The sequence below is a fragment of the Dysidea avara genome, chromosome 9, assembly GCF_963678975.1.
Source record: "Dysidea avara chromosome 9, odDysAvar1.4, whole genome shotgun sequence".
NCBI lineage: Eukaryota > Metazoa > Porifera > Demospongiae > Dictyoceratida > Dysideidae > Dysidea > Dysidea avara.
In genome coordinates, this window is record NC_089280.1 from 35423008 (window position 1) to 35440068 (window position 17061).

Consider the following 17061-nt stretch of genomic DNA (forward strand, 5'->3'; position numbering starts at 1 on the left):
AATTAGGGCTGTAGCTGTAGTCAGTTTTCTGTTACGCTTGACTGAAGGCATCAGGCAGGCAGGCATTAGAAAATTCTGTTCAATAATGTTTTTTACAAAATTCTGTTGAATAATGTTTTTACAAAATTCTGTAGCAACTTGACAGAAACATTTTGGTTCGATCTGAAGACACTTTTGGACTTGATTTTACCCAACCAATGCTGTCACGTTGTTGTGAGGAAAAATCGAGGCAAATTTTTGGATTATATTATATCACGGGCCACACCTACACCTTTGCTGTCCCTACTACACAGTACTATTGTACTGTATGATACGTACACACACACTACACAATCCAGACCTTATGAAGTTTAGTACAGGAATTTCTTATACCTACACCAAACGCATCATAACACACACTAATAATTTATACACTAACTCTTCAGTTGTGTCTCTTCTCAACAAGCAGTAGTCAACTAGTGATCGCTTCTGGAATAATCATCTGTGAGTAACAACCAGTATTGTGAAGTTATGTGTGTAGTATAGCATGTACAATGGAATACATACAATGTAGGTTTGGACTAATAGCTGGTGTTAGTTGGCAAATGCAGTGCAATACTTGATTTCTGGCATGAAGAAAACAATTTTCCTTACCCATTGTGATAAAGAAAAAGGAACAATTAAGTAAGAACCTTTAGACTACAACAAGTTTGATACAGAAATTTGATAGGCTGAAAACATGGTCTCTAAATCCCATAGTACCACGCTCATGTCCTTCAGAGACCACAACATGAAACACAGCAATTATGTACCTATAACTTTGGCAACACATGGACATTTAAAAGGATAGTAACAGCCATACCAAATTAGCGAGAGGTGTAGCGGGCTTGTTTCTACTTCTTGACGATGCATTAATTCAGATTTACTAACAGCTGTTAAGGTACAATAATGGGTTGTAGGTTAGATGTCAAGAACCAGGATTTATCTCAGGACCTAAAGCCCAGGGCCTATGAGTTTTCCAAATCCCGTAAAAACCCTGCATGGTTCTTGACATCTAACTTTAGAAATGGATTATAGGAAGTACGACACACTCACATGAGCTGATAGGATGTCAATTAAAAAGCTACTTTAGGAGGATACTAATATAAACTAGGTGCCAATTGCATAATTATAGCACAGTGAACCCCACCAGTATGATATTAGTATACATGTCAATTGAAGACGTCATCATGTGAGCTTACCACATGAAATGAAGGCAAATGATGACAATGGAATGAATTCTTCTTAATAGCACTTAATGTGTATCGTACCTCCTCTACAAATGGATAGCAAACAGAAACAATTAAAGTGGTCCATAGAATTTTTAGTTAGTTATGCCACTCAGTACAGATGTACTAAGAATATCACGTGTAGTATGGTAACAATACCAGCAGAAATGAATACATAGTTTCCTAGAATAAAATAGTTACTACACAACTATAAATTTTGATTGAAGGAAAAGTTGACAAAATTTCCACGGCACTTCATCAGTTTTGATGAATTAAAAAATCTAAACACATACTTTTAAAGGTGCTTATGCATGTTTGACGAACTGAATTTAACTAATTCATCAACTTTTTCTTTTGTTAAAATTCCTGTTGTACAACACTGTATGTAGTTTCCAAGTAGAATAATCACAGTGTTTTCAACACTATATTATAGAGACCAAATATTACAGTACTCCTGTAATGTAACATTTAATCTGTATTGCACTCCGTACTACCTGGTAATGGAGTCAGGATAACATGAGTGTTTCAGTATATTATACTATTACTGATGTGATCTGTTTGATGACATTCTGGAACTTTACAATTGTTCATACAGTCTATTTTAAAGGCCATCTGATACAAAAGATCCATAAAATGTCAACTTTACTATTCTCCAAGTGAGTGGTTTGCAGTAATCCACCTGGTTATTGAATTATCTAAAAACATTGTTAGACAAGGCCAGTAATATTTCATCACTCGGTATTATATCTCTATAGCCATTCTTATACTGTTCAGTTTATCACATTTTATATCATTTGTGTATTCTACATTCACCCAGTGCAAAAACAGATGTTTTATAGTAAATTCACTAAATAATATGTTCACTTAGTTTAGTCCTTCTTAAATTCTCATCAGACCAGCTACCTATCAGTGTTAGACAGAGATGAAAAGTAAGGGCATGCCAAAGTATTGTGTACCAAATTCATATGTATACAATTGAAACAGTTTTGTTATTTATAAAATATTTGCGACTTTATGTTCAGTGGTGGCTATATGGAAACGTTGGTTAGATAATGGGATTCTTTGATCTTTGGATGGTAAACAGGTCTTTAAATCCTACAGCCAGCAGATCTTTAAAATGGTGCTAGCAGAATGACCTAGCTCAAGCATTGTAAATTGGCTCAAAAAATTAAATTCCATAGAAACTTAATAGTTGAAGGTATTTTGGGTAGCTCTGAAGGAATTTTGGGTACTATAATTAGTGCACTTTTGTATATTGGAGACATGCACATTTGGGTAATGTGTATGTTTGCTATTTTCACCATTGTACTGTATGATTCTTACATTATATCTCTGTAGTGTGTAATCCAATATTTTGACACCATAAAGGAGCTTTTTATCATGAGTGGTAGCTATTGTTTAGGAAGGGTTTCGTACAGATGTGATAGTAATCTACGTAACCATTACTAACTGCTTTAGTTTACTGTTAATTGTGTAATTCTTATTTAGTGCCTCAATCTATGGCATGTAAAAATATCAAATATAGCATCTTACAGCAATGTGCAATAGCAGCAGAACAAATTATTTGATGACAGCTGCATTTTCATTGTCTTTACAGATAATTGTTGGCATAAAATGTTACTCACATCTTTAAGTTGACCAGTAAAAACATTTCTAAATTCTTGTGAATAATAATGAATCTGTTTCATCTTAATGTAGTACCGTGGTTTTCCAGTTCGTTGTCATAAACGGAAATAATATCTACGTATGTGCAATAAAAAATTCAAATCTTTTTGTGAATATTTAGTGGATAAAAGTACCAGTAAACCAACACAATCAGTTGATTAAAGATAGTGAACCATTCACCTCTTGATTATAAGCATCTGCTACGATGTTTAGAACATATTTACATCACGTGCAATGTTGCTGATGATCATGTGCGGAGTTTATTTTTTACAACGAACTGGAAAATTACGGTAGCTCCCTATATGTTAAGCAGCTAGAGGCTTGTCAGAACAGTTACCTCACATAGCTAAGTATGGTGGGTAGGCTATAATATTAGTGGTCAATATAATGTGTATGAAGATGATACAAAACATCCGTGGTCACCTCTTTGTGTTGTGCTGTTGTTGATCAAGTTGTGTACACAATAGCCTGTGATTACTATAGTAGTTTTTAGCCAAGTTTAATGCTTTGAAGTAAGTTACGTACTCTTTACATCATACTGTTAGGTTATACAAGTCAAACTATAACGCTACCAGAGAATTATGCAATGAAATGTCTATGTCTTTGTAATTTGCTCTGTACCATGAATCTCATTTTATCTGGTGTCATGGATCAAGAAATGCCTTTAAGCATCAGGGATTTCTTAGGGGATTCCCACAGGAAATACCCTTGCTACAACATAAACAATGACCACACACTAACACAATGCATACCTCCTACACACTATAGTTACTATAGCTGTTGATCTATGCCAGAGGGGAAAGTTCTGACTCATAATATATCAGACAATAAGCTTAGTGTACCTGACAAAATGACAAATACATTATGAATTCTCAATTTGGTTGGCGATCAATAAAATCATTTTAAATTTTCACCAGTTATATACGCGTACAGGTACACTGCCAATATTGGTCAGGCCTTCCAGTCAAAGGTGGCCAGCCACCTCTTCAATCAGAAATAGACCACCAATGATGTAATGTGATCCAAGTATGGCCAGCTATTGCCCTATAACATAATACTACAGTCTACATCAAGATCATTTTCTGGTGGCATCATATTCTCAACAAATAGGTGTGAGTGGTAACATTAGGCAGTCAATCACAATGTATCATATACCATCTATTTTGAAATAAATACTATTTCACTAAAAAGAGTAAAAACACATTTTCACTGATGACATTATAATATATGTAGATAATTATACTTGAGAGGCTTGGACACTACACTACAATCATGCAGTCATAGCCCTTGAACAATAGGCACTAAATTGTACTTGTTTAACAATTGTACTTGTTTAACAACCGTACCCTCTAGTAGATTACTGTCTCCAGTTGTTCTAGCCTTTTAGCTTTATAGTGCAGACATTACAGAGACATATATAAAAGGTAATGAGTAGTGTCTATAGGCAGTCACTACATCAACAGCAGTGTAGGATGTTTTGGGTTGTCCACCGTACTCATTGTGCCATCCCTTAATTATCAACACATCACAATTGGATATCGTATAAGCAGGATATTTAGGGGGGGAGGGGGGATTTTTCGTATGTGGATCATTTCAAGGAGGGTTTCTTATGTGTTTATACATAATAATATGCAGACAATGCTATTTTGATTTGTCTCAAGGGGGAATATTTTATGGATAGCTGCCAATCTGCCAAAATCTCAAAAAACCCTTTCTCAAAAATTCTGATATAGTCACATTCATATTCACATAGTCACTGATGGATGTTGTTTTTCAACTTTTATCTATTTCTATTATCACAGTCACACAATTAACTTTGCTAGAAACACACTGACTCCAGCAAGTTACAGTTGTTCTACAATGAGGAAATATGGAGTAAGATACCTACAGACTATTGTACACAACTTAATAAACAGTAGCACAGCACAAAGAGGTGACCATGGATGTTTTGTGTCATCGTCATGCACATTAATTACATTTAACCACCAATATTATCAGCCTACCAACCACACTTAGCTACCTATGTGAGGTAATTACCAACAATGGCGTAGCTAAGGTGGGTACTGGTAGGGCACAGGCCCAACCAATCAGTTCCAGTACCCTACCAACTCAGGTACTCACTGTACGTAGCTAGCTATAGCTAAATTGTGCAATACGAGGTGCAATATGAAGCCTCCTTCAGCTACGTAACTGATAATAATTATGATGCAAACAAAATGTTCATACAGCTAGTGTCCTACTAGAGATGACAAATTTTAGCTGCAAAATGCCACCAAATTGAATCTCAGCATGTAATTTTCCAAAATTTTCCTTGGAGGGACATGCCCCCAGACCCCCCTAGCTGCAGGATGCTTCGCATGCTGATTTCTGCAGCTTGCATGTATGCACACAATGGTGCCCAACCAATCCTTCTGGGCTAGCTACGCCACTGATTAACAACTACGACAAGTCACATAAATTGAATCAACACACATTACGGACACTGATATATCCCATGTCATGTGAGAATGTGATGCACCCTTCACAACTCATATTAATGTAGTAGCTTATTTTCTACTGCATTTAAGCACCAGAAAATACATCTCCCACAACATACACCCTTACATTACACACATATGTAGCCCATGTCTGGTGCCAGTACATGCTGCATGGTTTACCAGTAGTGATATTACAAAGTAAACAAACAAACATTGTCAAGTATAAGGAAATATTAGAAATTCTACACACCATAGAAATAAATCAATGGAGATCAACTAATATACAGTAACAGAGAAAGAAATATAGGACACAAAAAGGAGGACAAAGGTAAGTAGGTTCTGCAGTTGGTAAATAAGCATGCCTTGTAGTAGTTCTAAAGTACTACAACAGTACATTCTAAGATCAATTTTGGTTCTAAAACTACAAGTTTAGTTCAGAAACTAAATCACATTTTTTGAAAGCTGCTCATGTGACATCTACAAGTAATACAGTACCTGAACGTGCATAACAGCTTCTGCTGGTTTAGTTTTAGATCAATTTTATAATAGTGGAACAAGGGAATTTTGTGCTATTGCAACCAAAAGACCCAAGTCAAGTAGCTGGGGTATCTAACACATATGAAATTCATGCTTTACCTATAGCTATATCGACATTTGTGAATCACACAGGATGACAGTTTTATGAAATAAAAATTGTGAGGAATCACTTTTGATTGTAAAATGTCTTGTTTTCTGGAATTTTGCAATCAAAAGTGTGTAGCGTAAGTGACCTATTATCGAACGGCACCTATTATTGAATATTAAAATCACGTAACGTATTCGGAAGTTTACAATTTTATTCCGCATACTCATAAGGTGTTTATATGGAGAATTCCAATAGTGTAGTCTATTCTTAATGAGCTTTCCATCCTTTAGAGTTTATGTGTGGACATTACAGCAGTCTTGATACTCATCACCACTGATGATGAAATGAGTAAATACAACACAGGAATAGCCGTGAAAGAAGTACAACTCGATGGTGACTTTGGCGGCAGATTTGGCCGACTGTTAATCGTTTTCCCGAGAGAAAGATGTATCCATGAAGACTGTACAGAAGGGGTTGTTGTAAACAAGGATGATAAGACTGCGTTATTGATCGTAATGTGCTGATTTTTTACTGTACGCATTTACTACTAAACGATTGCCGTTGTAACTCACAAGTGCATGCTTGTATCAAAACTATACTTCAGTTACAGTATCATGGTACTTTAGTTAACACGTTGATATAATAATTAAGTAAGAGTGTATAGATTGCACTAAGGCCACCAGAGTAGAAAAGGTGCAAAACGTTCGATAATTGATCAACAGAAGTTAACGGGCATTCGATAGGTACCGGTGTTCAATAATTCGTATTATACGGAGTGCAGATAGCCGCTCATAACATGGATACTAATCAGATACTCGTGCAGTATTCTACGAGAAAGGCACTACCTCCTGGTGAAAATTCGAGGTTGATACTGCATGCTTTCCTGGGGATATTTATGAAGTAAAGTATAAACCTCATTCGATAATCGGTCACTTACACTAATTGTTTCAGAAAAATCCCCCCTTTGAAAATTTCTACCTCACACAGCACAAACTTTCTGCAAAGTATAGTACAGTTCACCCACTATAAAATTATTACATACCTTGTCCCTCACTATCAATTGAGTCAAATCAATAAGCACAGACTGCATATCTGTAATGAGACATACAGATAAATTAGTAGCACGTGTACAGTTGTTATGTATATACAGTACTACCATGTAGTGAGTGTTTGTAGCAAGACTTTCATTTAGGGTTGTAATTCACAAGGAACTAATGCTGTGACTAAAAATAGTTTCATGACTAAAAATAGTTTCATGTGATGATCATGTACTGTAGAAGGTATATGTACAATGCTAAACATTCTGGACCCAAATTGTCATAATCGACAACTAAACTTTTGTAAACACACAAGATTATCAAATTCATGGAAGCAAAATTTGCAGTACTAATTTATTAGATTGACAACCTGAAACTAAACAGATGCAAATGAACTAGCTTAAGCTTTTTAGAACTGCAAATTCAAAACATATCCGAAATCCCTACTGACACCACAAGAGAATCAGATGCCACCCCCAACTCAACATTAACTTTATATGCAATAGATTGTACTGGTTGCAGAATATACGCAGCTAGTTACAAAAAAGATTCACTTTGTATCTCTGTCTAACACTGACGGGTGGCAAGAATAACTAGTGAGCATATTATTAGTATTTAAACAACACATCTGTTTCTGGGCTGTGTGAATGTTAAATACACAAAGATCATAAAAGGTGATTAACTGAAAAGTATAAGAATGGTAATTGTTGGCATTGTGAGGTACCCACTATGCGTACCTGTAAGATACTAATATCCAAATTCATACTCACTTCCACTGACCAATGTTTTTTTTAAAACAATAGTTTCCCCCTCCAGCAATGGACAAAGAGACCACCATATATGGTGTCAGCCTGATAGTGTATACATGCAGTGTACACAATATCCCCAGAGGAATTATAAGTCTTTCATGTGTACCACAACTATGTTAGGGGATTCCCACAGAAAATACCCTTGCTACAACATAAACAATGACCACACACTAACACAATGCATGCCTCCTACACACTATATAGTCTTTGTTCTATACCAGAGGGAAAGTTCACATTTATATTTAGACTCATAACAGTGAAGTTGCACTTAAAAAAGAAACATATATGCATGGGGAATTCTCAAGTCAGTCAGCGATTAATAAAATCCAGGAGCTGAGGGGCACAAACAGGCTAAGCTGTAGGTAGCTAGGGAAAAACAGATTATTTTGTTATAAATAGTTGCTGTTTTTTTAAGCAGCAAATAATCACCTCTTACTAGTGTCTCATTGTTGATTTTTATCATTTGCAGATGGTGTGAAGCCTTAAAAGCTGTTACATGCTATGAATGGCTCAAACACCAGCAACACAATAATTACTTTAGAGGTGTTAAGTATGCATGAAGGTGTTGGGTGACAGGTTTGACTTTACACAATGTTTTGACTTCACATAATGATTGTTTAGTAATTCAATCAAAAGAAGTCTGGCTCCTCTGGGGGGGGGATTGCTCCAAATGCCCCTTCCTGAATCCACACACACACACACACACACACACACACACACATGCAACTTCTTCACCAATTACACAATTTACTCAAAGTGCCAAATTCACAGGCAAGTACCAGCCAGTACACAAGATGTACGTAATAAGTATTATCAAGAGTTCATAATACATATACTGAGGAGAGTATCCTACTCTCATATACCCCTGTAGAAGGGCGTATCGTGAAGTTATAACGTAGAAATTCTGAGTTCGCCCGTTTTTCTTTGTATAATTAATGATGTCATTAGTTGAACAAGGTATCGATTGAACGAGTGCCTAACAACATCGCTAGCAACCAAATTAACTCCAGCTCTAAGCGTTTCTCACTGAACTACAATCGTTCCTTCATAGGTTAAGACTGCTTCGTAGGCATTTCTTGTTAGGCCATTCGCGAATACGGCTATCCTGAGCATCGCGAGTGTAAAATGGTGCTAACGATTCTTGCACTTTTACGGCTGCTTGTACGTCACAAACCACAACATCTTGTCGTTACATCATAACTTCACGATACACCCTTCTACAGGGGTATATGAGAGTAGGATATTCACCTCAGTATATATATTATGAACTCTTGATATTATAAGTTAACTTTCCAGCTTTTTCCCATCACATAAATAAGTACAACATCACACAAGTTTATTTTCTGGTGGAATTATGATCTCAACAAATAGGGGGGGAGTGACAAAGCAAGGCAACCAATTGTAAAGTATTACCATCTACAAACCTTTGTTATCTCAGCAAACAAAACAGCTATTTCACTAAAACCAAAACAAATTTTATAGTCTTTAAAGATATTTATGATAGCTAGTGTGGCTTAGACACAATAGTACGGTCAGTCATAGCCCTAGCAGTTTGAACAAAAGGCACCAAATTGTTCTTGTTCAACAGTAGTGACCTCAAGTGGATTACTGTTCCCAGCTGTTTTAGCTTTATAAATCATGCATGCACATACTGGCAAAGCATAAATACATAATGTAAAGAGTGGCACATGGTAGTTAGGTCTAGACACAAATCAACATCATTGTAGAGCATCCATATCCTGGGCTGTCTAGTATACCAGTTAGGTTATCTTCTTATATAGCAAAAAAAATTATGGCAAAGAACTAGTAAGTGAATTAAGAGAAAGCCATTATAGTTAGGCTTGTAATCAGACATCACACCTAACATAAAATGCGACTGCCAAAAGCAAGTAGTTACAGGAAGACATTACTGTGCACTATGTATGTTGTGTACATTATCTGTGATAGTTTCAGATAATTCAGGATAAACAAGTGGCCATGGATGGATCTTTTGTATCATCTTTACGCACATTATACTGACCACCAATATTATTATGTGTACCTACGTACGTACATAGCTATACCTTGCCATTTATATTTAGCAAGACTGTTTCAACAAGCATCTATCTGGCTCCTTAACAAATTACACTTAACATCTGCTGTTATACAAAATGCTATAAGAATGCTAAATCACAAAATTTGATTTCATCCTGCACCACTACATGACATGGACTGTTGTAAACACAACCAATGACTAAACTATTACCTAAGACAAGTTGCAGTGGTTGGATTACTTGCACACTCACATGTTACCACACCTGCTAACAGAGATGGGGTAACGCGTTACGTAATATAACGCGTTACGTACTATATATTACAATTTGCGAGTTGAAGTAATATAACACGTTACTTTGCAAAATGCATGTAATATAACTTAAGTTACTTTTAGAAACTATTAACTCATTACTAGTAACGAACAAAATAATAATATTACATAACGAGCAAGCTAGGTAACGAGTAGCGATCAGCACGGTGTAACGAGTAATACTATGAGTAACAATGAGCCAGTAATGCATTACAAATGGCTTTTATACTGCTATTTGCTATCCATTAAACTACTCAGTGATCCATTACCTCAATCCATTAACCTTTCACCTATATTAAAAGATGCTGCCCGGTCCATTGGACTGATGCGTACCACGTGACTACATAGACTATTGCTATTAATGCCCACCGTCTGTGTGAAAACATGTGGTTTGCATGCATATATGCTGAAGTGTTAATTTAATTCATAATATTAAAGTACGTGAGGTTACTTGCATTCAGTAACTTTAATATTTACAGCTAATAATATTAAGCTACATTTCACAAGTAACTTAATATGTAATATTATTAAGTTACATTTTATTTTAAGTAATATGTAACTGTAATATATTTCATTGTGTAGAAAGTATTATGTAATATGTAATATCTTACTTTGAAAAGGTAACTTCCCCAACTCAGCCTGCTAAAATGCTCCTTTTAGATGTTGAAACATGAATTGCAATGTAGAGATGTATAAGAATTGACCATAATGATACAATAGCAATACACATGTTGCTCTAATTAATGCCTCCAATATGTAAAGCACACTGTTAGAATAATATATACTTAAATACTGGCATATTTAAGAAACATGATTGAACCCTAAGCCAATGAAACACAAAGGTACTCTACAACTATCATTCACCCATTAATTGGAGGGACTAAACTGTGTTATCATGCATGCATCCAGAAAGCCTGTAGTTAGTGACAAGATTATGTGTGGCCACGGAAATTAAAATGATTATAACCTTGTTATATCACTTGATGATGCTTGCGCAGCTGTTTTGTTGACATGCTGAGCTGGAGTACTATAATTTAGCAATCAGGTAAGCCTTGCTTGTCTCAAGAACCTAAGTGCTGGTTACGGCTGGCCTTTACACTGTGTGTGCTCCTTATGATGAATATGAGTAAGGCAACTACATCACAGCCACTCTGTTTAGGCAGCAGGTAGTTAAGGCTTCACAAATGGTTGGCTATGATATGGTTTCAGTGTTAGCTTGCATGAAAAAACACGCCCATGATGAGTTCAATTTTGTAGCTTTTGTTAGTTGACACAGTACAGTAGTAGTGTACATGGAGGTTTGCACTTTCTCACGAAAAATATTGACAAGAAACCATCCTCACAATACCTTCATGGTGGCTTGACAATATTGGTTAGGCGTAACCAAGCCCAAAAGTGCCTTTAGTATGATCTGAAACATTTCCAATAGGTTAACATTTAAAAGAAATTATTCAGTGGAATTATCTACTGACTTACAACTGCCTGCCTGATGCCTCCAGGCAAGCATAACTCAATAATGGCCTAAGGCCAGGTTATGGGCTTGGTTTTTGCATTGTTTGACGTTGCTTCAGCCTGACAGGTGGTTTTGGCATTCCACAGTATGTACAATTCATGCTTTATGGACCCTCCTTTGTATCGCATTCATCATTTCCGATAGTGCAAGGTATCAATTTACAGTAGCACCATGTGATGGTTCCCCATGCTTGTAACAGAAATCACCCAAGTTTTCTGTTGTGATTGCAGAGGTCCTTCCAACACTGCGTAATGAGCTGAAACAAAATGTAATGATCACTTTACCATTTCAGTTATTGATAATTGGGGCATGAGCTCAGATGAAAACAATAAATCTGGCACCATTAATGTGGTATGCACAGATTCATTAGTCATAATGATGTTGTAAAAAATGATCCCTTACTTTCATATGACTGATGAACCCATACCGCATTAGAAGTAAGAATGGTGCTAGGCTTATTGTTTTTGTCTGAATGCATGTCCTAACTATCAATTACTGAAATAGTGATTATGTTTTGTTTTAAGCAATGTTCAGCCCATTACATAGTGATATAAATGAGGAACGCTATGAGAAGGACCTCTGCTACCATTACAGTCACAATGGAAAACTTATTTCCCATCAAATGTAGGGAAGCCATCACACAGTGCTACAATGAATCACAACACCTTGCACTGTCAGTGGTGATAAATGGGACACAGATAAATCCATGAAGCATGTATTGTATGTACTGGGGTATGCCAAAAGGTACCTGTCGAGCTGAAGTGATGTTGGACAGTGAAAAAATTAAGCCTGTATCCTTAGCTATTATCAAGTTATGCTTGTCTGAAGGCATCAGTCAGTCAGTCAGTCAGTCAGTCAGTCAGTCAGTCAGTCAGTCAGTCAGCTGGTCAACATTTTTGTGAGAAGATGCAAACCTCTTATATACAGTACTACCATGATGAACAAGAATTGGGTAACAAATTTAGTAAAATGAATATTTTTAATTTTCATGTATCCAACAGCTTCTTTGAATTTATTAATCACATTGTTACACCTATACATGGCCAAAATGGTACAGGAAAACATGCAAATACTACATCATATGGGAGTCCAAAGTGACCAGTATAGAGCAGGCTTCACTAAATAGAATTTCTATCAGACATGATACATATTTGAATTACTAGTCAGTGGAATACCGTGCATGTGAAGTTCACAGTTGGAAATCAATTTGCACATGTATTACCTATGTGTTATTGAAATCCCATTTATATGGGTCATAATACTGCTGCAATTTTCATGTAAAAAATGTTTGCTCTTTGATGAGTTTGTGTATTACTTTGTTCTGCAGGTCATGATTCCCTAAATAGACCACTTTTGTCTGTCACAGTGTTTATTGATTAGAAAATTTTAAGCTCCTATATACTGCAAAAAGGATCTGGACTGAGAAGCATTGGCTGTGACTCAAGCCAAAGGCCCAGCATGCCAATTATCAGGCAACTCAGTCATGCACTATATTTGAACAACATTTTGGGAAAACCCAGTAAGTACTGTATACCGGGAAATTTTCACAGTATGTATATTGCACAGTTATGTAAGTATTTCATCAGGATCGATTTTTGCGTTTTAAATTTTACGGATGCCTCTTAGCCCAGAATTTTCGCGTTAGAATTTTCACAGATCGAATTGAAGATTTTTGTTCTCTACACAGCTATGAAGTAGTCTCGTACCCAGACCACTTTTTTCTCTTTTGTATTTGAGTAGGGGGAAAAAGGTCTGGCGTAACTCCAATAACCATTTTGTTCTGAATCCGCAGATTCTGGGGATTGTTTGAAGAGTGGCAAACAAGCTGCGAACAAGCTGTTTCCTTGTTCCATGCACCTGTTGTAACTACGAAACACAAAAACATTATAGTTTTACTTTGTTGGCGTGGCTTGTTTGCAGCCCTTCAAACAATCTCCAGAATCCGGGGATTCAGAACAAAATGGTTATTGGAGTTACACCAGACCCTTTTCCCCCTACTCAAATACAAAAGGGAAAAAAACAATGACTAGCTATGAAGAGTCTGGAATGATTTTTACTTCAAGCATCATAAAGTGCGTAAGAACCAAGTAGCACAGTAGTGGAAACCTCTGTGTGAGGTATAGCTTCTTTATGAGCCACGCCCACTTTAATATCAGGAATGAGTGATGCTGTTTGTAAGTACATGTGGAGTCCACATATGCTACAAGCACTATCACACCAGGAGCCTCGCTATAGTTTCAGTATGGTGAGTTGAAGTTTCATAAATTTTCACGTGATAAAATTTCACGGTAGTCTTACTAACAGTGAAAACCGTGAATTACGTACCACAAAAAATTCTGGGTATGTGGTAATATCTGATCTGCCCTAATGGAACAGCTGCTAATAATTAAATTGCCTATGAAAGGTAGCACAATTATGAGCTATTACTGATAAAATTAGTGCTAATGTAAGGGGCCTAGAAACATTGGCACATCGGTATGGTGTCGCAGGTTATTTATTCCCATCATACGTAGATCCCATCAGAAACTTTCATATTGCTAGAGTTACAACGGAAGAGATATGGATAAATGAACCAGCTATCATAGGAGGAGTGGAAGTCAGGGAAATAGATAAGGGAAGTAAAATTCATGAGTCTGGATACTGTACCGTTCCCCCACAGCTTCTGTATTAGTAACTAGACCATTACTTAGAAATATGATGTGTACTGTAGCTAGTTGTGGGAGGGTAAAGGACATAGCAAGTAGCTAGAAGGAACTTATAAACAGGGTCCACTATGCCAGCGATTGTAGCATAGCACATATAGACTACCAGTGCTGTGTGTGGGAAGAAACCAGTAGACAGAGCAATGACATGTAAATCCACAATATTTACTGTATACTCAGGGCAATTCAATTCAAACACTTGTTTTCATAAAGATTTCTAGTACCTAAGATACTTCCCTTCGGTACATAACAGCATGTACAGTGGACTAATATGTATATTCAACTTAATTGTCCTGTAGTCCAAGATCAACAACATGTATCTGAAGAAATGGTTAAAATTAAAGCCTTTTAATAATTGTTTTATGCTTAGCGTGTTTTGAAGCAACAGCTTTGCAAGGGAAAGAAGTTAGGAGAATGTCATTGATATGTTAATAAGGTCATATTCTTATTGGAATGTCATTGTAGGGTCTAGCTGAGTACAAGCAATAGGATAACCAAAGGGACTTTTGGGTTGCCATCAGGACCCATCTTAATATGACAGATGGTGAATGTTACACAACACCTAATTTGATTGTGCAGCTGATAGAACGTGGAAAGGCCGGTATGAAATGATGCCCTTAAACAGTTTTTAGTTAATTGGTAGGATTCTCATGAATTCTCATCAACTATGAAATCAGAAATTATAATACAAAATTTGTGTATCTACAGAAGCAAAAATTTTCAACAAAGTATATAGCATATGGTTTTGACATGAAGCACTTGTCTTATAGAACATACATTCAACTAATAATGGTCTATTTTTTGTAAACAGAATTGTGGCATGTGATATGAGGATCACACTATATGACTATATGAAACATATATTATCAAGATCAGAGTAAATCTGAGAAAAGTGGTTTATCACCATGACAGCAAGTTTGATTTTTAGCCACAAACACAAAGTTACATGAATAATAATAATACTATCCATATTCACAGCTGGGGTTAAGTGGTTTGCTTCGCCCAGTGGTGAGCCGTATGAGCAGTCTGGGACCTTGATGGAGCTCTAGCCAACCAGGAGATGGCCCATTACTTGGCCTAATTCATTCCTGCACATTCCTTTTTCATTTTGTAAGCAACCTTTTGCTCTCCCCTCCACCCACCACCCCTATTAACACTTGGAAATAAATATGTGACTGGATTTTGGAAAAACGATCCAAATCGCACATTAAAAGTTTCGAGATAAACGGTTTAAAGAATTCAAGTCAGCACAACTTGCCAAGGATAGCAAGCACGCGCATGAAATTTACACAAAAGATGCATCAATCTATTACCTTTAGACCACTTCCAGTACTTGTAGCTGCTTGCAGAGTTTCCCGCCAAATAAGATAGAAAATCTGAAGATAGTGTGGCTATCCATAGGCGGTGTTAGTTTGATTTTGCGTGATGTGCGATTTGGATCGGTTTTGTAAAATCTGGTCACATATATATAATGATGTAAACAGAACCACTGGATAATTGGAATGTTGGTTGTACAACAGTAAGAAAAAGTAAATAGAATAGGAAAAAACTGCTGCAACCTGAGGGTGGTAAGGGGAAGGTAGCCTTGCATAGCCAGACCATTTTTCTTTTCTTTGGTGTGTGGGTGTGAAAAATGAAAGGATCTGGTGAAGACAGATTCTGGGGCTCTAAAGCATGGCTTTTCACTAGTGATAAGCTGTACTATAGGCTCATTTATTGGAGAGACCCACACATGATAGCTTTTAAAATAGTGGAACAGTGTGCATAGCGTTCTCACCAATCAATGAACCTCAACTTAACTTGGCTAAAGACAACCGTTTTATGCTATGTTCACCCTTTACTTTCTCACCTACGTATACACAACAACAACAAAAAAGAAACAGTCTGGACCATGCGAGACTATATAAGAAGTTACCAGTGGGATTACTACCAGATGTGTCAGAGATGGCCAAAGAAGTTAGTACAGCCAAAAAACAACAAGGTAAAAGCTCTGCATTCTCAATACATGCGGATGGTTATAAGTGTTTAGGCAGTAGGCCCCTTTGAAATATTGTGGAGAACACACAGTGAATTAGTATACTTGACTGAGCACCACGGCTGCACAGATCTGTACTCACCATCAGCACAATCATACCGAGTCAGATCCGGGGTTAGTAGTAGACATAGACGCACACGACATACTCTTTCCCTGTCCATCCATGGATCCATGAAACAAGAGGACACCATCCAGTAAGATTTTACAACCTCCCACCAGAATTAATGCTGCTTACATAGATATACAATTCCCGTCCCATCCGAACAATCCAGCGATGGAGTAATCTTCCAGAACCTGTAATTTTAAATTATTGCTTTGCACAGTGTATATTAGTCCTGAGGTCTTGTTGAATCATATATAAAGCCGGGGTTCAGTTGAGAGGACTCGACGACGAGCTTTAATAACGACTCTATAGACGGACAATCCAAATGACGACTACTGTGCTAGCTAGGCCGGATTACTACGCCAAAGGAAACGCCTAAAACACGGAAGAACTGTACCTGGAGAAAGGCATCAGATACCGCGGACCGGCCAATCACGCTGAGAATCACGTGCCGGAACGGGCCACAATTTACGGCTGTTATCTGATTTTAACCGCATAATATTT

General features: G+C 36.8%; 1 long non-coding RNA gene across 1 annotated transcript in view; it reads right to left on the reverse strand.

The window, feature by feature from the left end:
* The window catches only part of LOC136266126 (uncharacterized), a 20905-nt gene extending 3880 nt beyond the window's left edge, over positions 1-17025 (reverse strand). Inside the window, exons 1-6 of the long non-coding RNA XR_010705922.1 lie at positions 16955-17025; positions 16537-16748; positions 7057-7106; positions 1221-1294; positions 419-481; positions 341-372 (exon numbers count right to left, since the gene is read on the reverse strand). This is a non-coding gene — a long non-coding RNA (uncharacterized lncRNA). The remainder of the gene's footprint in view (positions 1-340; positions 373-418; positions 482-1220; positions 1295-7056; positions 7107-16536; positions 16749-16954) is intronic.
* Positions 17026-17061: the final 36 nt, after the last annotated feature.